At 54.3% G+C, this 4017-nt stretch overlaps 1 pseudogene across 1 annotated transcript; it reads right to left on the bottom strand.

The window, feature by feature from the left end:
* Window positions 1-968: 968 nt before the first annotated feature.
* Window positions 969-4017, bottom strand: LOC308653700 (protein FAM83F-like; annotated as a pseudogene). The gene has a single exon. The product of its transcript is annotated as a protein FAM83F-like (transcript).

Below are 4017 nucleotides of genomic sequence, written 5' to 3'. Positions count from 1 at the left end.
TTCAAGAATTCAACACAAACGTTCCATGGGATTTACTAATTAGTTATATTTAAATGATATTAATCAATTTTTCCTCTAAGTATGTAAATATAGTTCATCCTTCACAGAAATACCTTGCTACATCTACCTTAATCAGAGGTGTGTTGTTGTCACTGTCACAGAGGTGAATGTTGCATTTGTTCTTTACTAGAAAAGCCACCACTTCTGCCTGGCCATGGGCACATGCATAATGTAGAGGAGTCCTACAAAAGTAAGATTTGTTAGGAGGTCATAGAGCTCCCACTTAAATCAGACAATTATTCATGCCACTGTAAACATTCGATAGCATATGATTCCTCTCCCTTCAAAACAATTTCTTCAGAAGAAACAACAATCTTTATTAGCTGTTATTACAGCTAATTAATGAAAATTAATGAAAGATTAGCTCATTCTAGCTGCCTGTTCCACTGACTTCTTCCCCCCCACACCATACCCCCCGGCTGAGGATTAAACTGAAGGGCACTCAACACTGAGCCATATCCAGAGCCCTTTTAATTTTTCACTTTCTGCCATGGTCTCACTAAGTTGCCCAGGCTCATCTTGAACTTGCAATTTTTCTGCCTCACCATCCCTCTCAAATCACTGACTGATATTACAAGTATGCACCATTGCTTCTGACACCAGTGAATCTTGATTTTGGTTGTGTATTGTTAATAATTTTTCAGATGTATTTTAAGGACTAAGTAGTTCAATGTTTAAAATGTTTATTTACACATAAAAGAAAGGCCCATCACCCATCCATGGTGCCTTACCTTAAGTGAAATGTGATAACACAATTGATCAATGGAAGTTCTAGTCATATGAGTGACATTTCAATAAGTTTTAGTTACAAAAAGTACTATAGATAAAGAGGGTTGAATAAGAAAACATCAATAGACCAAATTTATTTTTTTATTTTTTTTTTATTTTTTGGAAGCTTAGACCGACAAGCCAACAGTAAGAGCTGCATTTTATGACGTCACGGTCCTTGGCCATCTCTGCACTGTAGTTTCCTGAGCATTTTCAGAGCTTGAGGGGGCCGGAGACCATCTGACCCAGCCCTCTGAAAGGATGAAGAAACAGGCTGGAGGGGAGAGGGCCTGCAGGGAGAACCCCACTTAAGGGTCGGCACTCTGCCCCACCTTCAGTCGCTTCCTCTTTAACATATGGTTTCCCCTAAGTCCTACAGAAAGTGAGAAAAGCCCCATCTTGGCACATGGAGAAACTGAGGCAGAAAGGAGGGCTGGCTCTAGGCTGCAGTGACTTGGAACTTCCACAGGGACCCTGCTAGGTGTCTCTCCTGGCCCTGCATGAAGGAGAGGGAAGAAGGGTAAAGCAGGCCAGCTTCCCACCTCCGGGCGGCACAAGGGCTGGCTGAGCTGCCTGCTTAGGCCTCTTGTGTCCCTCACCTCTAAGGGACCACTTGGAGCTAAGGCTTGGCCCCCACTCTCACATCTCCTCTGTTCTCTAGAAAGAGATGCGTCACATGGCCAGGCCTTGGTGCATAAGGAAGCACTTTCCAGAACTGTTTAAACCAGTCACCGGATGGGGAGGGGCATTGTGTACTGGGTGCCCTCGCCCAGCACTGTGGCAGAGGCCACCTGCTTGGGGGGGGACGAGGCCCCTGAGCAGAGCCCAATACGTCACAGGAGGCTAAGGCTAGTCTTTGGCTGAAATGTAACTGGGGAAGTTCTGTAGGTGGAGGGGACCCATGACCATCTTAGGGGGAAGGGGAAAATTCTCCTGTCTTTAGAGTCCAATTCCCCATCACCTGGGACCCTCTCTTTCCCTTCATTGGGCTGCAAACCAAAGCAAACTGAAGGGAGGCCCAGGCCAGGCCCTCTAAGAACCCATGGAGCGGCTGCAGCAGGCACCTGCCCAGGAGGCCTGGAGTACCAACCCCGCCTGCTGGGTTGGGGAGGGAAGGGACTTTTGCATGGGCGGGGTCCAAACTTGCCACTGACTGTGGGAGGCTGGTGTCTTCCCCTCTGTTCCCTCAGAGCCCAGTGTAGGTCTAGGCCAGGAAGGCCACAGCAGCCAGTGTCCCAGCTGTCCCAGATGCTCCTTCTACTGGTAGTTCTAAGGCTGGAGCAAGACTGGAACTGGGGACCCCTACTCAGAACCCTGTCCTTCCTGGTAGGAGCAACCAAAAAGCACCAGGAAGCTCAGAAAAAGAGAAACCAGGTGGCTGGAGCTGACCCAGAGACTTCTCCTACTAGGGCACAAAGACATGGCCCTTTCCCTACCCAGGGACATGGCGGGCAGGGCTGACCCAGTGGAGGGAGGGGCAGGTATATAAAGGGGAGCAGACACTAGTCGAGCTTCCTCTTCATGTAAACAAAGCAGCAGTGACCCTTCCTGGCCTGGCCACCACAGTCTGGAAGCACACGATGGTCTTAGAAGTCTTGGGACCCACTCTTCCATCTGGATTCAGGCGCTGAGGCCAGGATGGAGGCTGCAGGCGGAGGCCGGTGAGGCTGGAGGTCCAAACTGGTACAGGGTGGGGCCTGTGCTGTCCAGGGCACAGGGCAGGACAGGTGGGCATCCACAGGTCCTGCAGCTCAGGAAATCACGCAATTGCCGGACTTGGAAGGACTGGGACTTGTTTTACCTGAGATGTTGGTGCTGGAGTCCTCAGTGGGCCTCTTCCCCTTCAGAAACTCCACGTCGGGGCAGGCCTCGGGGGAGAGCGAGCCGGCCCTGTTGCTGGGTGCTGCAGGCCTCTTGGCCCGGCGGCTGAACAACCTGCTGCCCATGAAACGCTTGCCCTCGGTGGCTGGTATGGGGCCCCCGTTGGCAGCATCTCCCTTGCCATTTTGGGTGACTGCCTCTCGGATTTGAGCCTCGGGTGGCTCAGATCTGTCAAGGGGAAGGGATCCACGGGGGGCCACACCTGCTGTATAGTAACCAGGTCATTCAGGAAGCTCTCCAGGCGCCGGGCTGCCTCGCCACCTCCGCTGCCCTCCTCCTGCCCCTCCGGGTTGCCATCAGCCTCCCGCTGTTGCCGGGCAGCCCAGCGCATCATCTCCCCTGGTGGGTGGCGGCTACCTGCCACCAAGGCATACTTGGGGTTGATAAGCTTGCGAGCCACAGTGGAGGAGCGGTCGAGGCCAAGTCTGCCAGCGCCTCCTGCCAGGCCCAGCTGCTGGAACAAGTTCACTTCCTCGGAGATGGCGTATAGCTCCCGGAACTCCACGTCGAAGGGTTCTGTGTACTGCCTTGTAGGATCCAGTGGCTACTTTGTCACCATCTACCATCAGGAACCTTGATGACAGGGTTCCTTTAATCTTCCCCATGGGCATGTAGAAGCCAACGCCTGTCACAGAGCGGACACGGATGTTCCGAATACGGAAGTCAGCCAGCTCGAGGCTCCCGCACATCTCCAGGAAATACTTCACTCCAGCCTCGTCCAGGATGATATACACTGGGACCCGGCGCTTGGAGGCAGCATCCACAATGTCTTGGAAAATATCCCCATCGGTGAAGAGGTCCATGACCAGCAATGACCTTCTGGGCCTGTTGGATCATCTGCCTGACCACCTGCTTGAGGTGGGGCGCCTTCTCCTCCTTGGGGGGATGGGTGAAGAGAGTGACGCGGCTCATGCCGCGGTAGAAGCCAGCGTCGGTCCAGCCCAGGTCCAGAGGGGGCACCTCGGTGTCGGAGCGGTCCGGCCGGTAGGCCAGGGACTCGCATGGTTCAGCCGGGACCTTCGCTGGGACATTGGCCTTGCTCTTGCTCTTGCCGCGGACGGCGGGGGCTGCGGCGGCCGCGTCCTCGTAGGGGCTCCAAGCGGTGCACAGGGCCTGGCGCTCCTGGCTGGAGAGGAAGTCCCGCAGCCGCTCCTTCTTGAGCCACTCGCGGTAGGCCTGCTCGCCGCGGCCCAGCAGCGCCTCCAGCGCGGCCCGCCGCCGCTCGCAGTAGTAGAAGGCGGCCTGAGCCTCGGTCACCTTCGGGTTCACGTGCGCCTCGTCCAGGCAGCTCAGCTGGGAATCGGCCAT

Source organism: Spermophilus citellus (genome assembly GCF_964194105.1).
Source record: "Spermophilus citellus genome assembly, chromosome: 1".
In the NCBI taxonomy this organism is placed as follows: Eukaryota; Metazoa; Chordata; class Mammalia; order Rodentia; family Sciuridae; genus Spermophilus; species Spermophilus citellus.
This window is presented reverse-complemented; position numbering and strand designations above follow the sequence as displayed.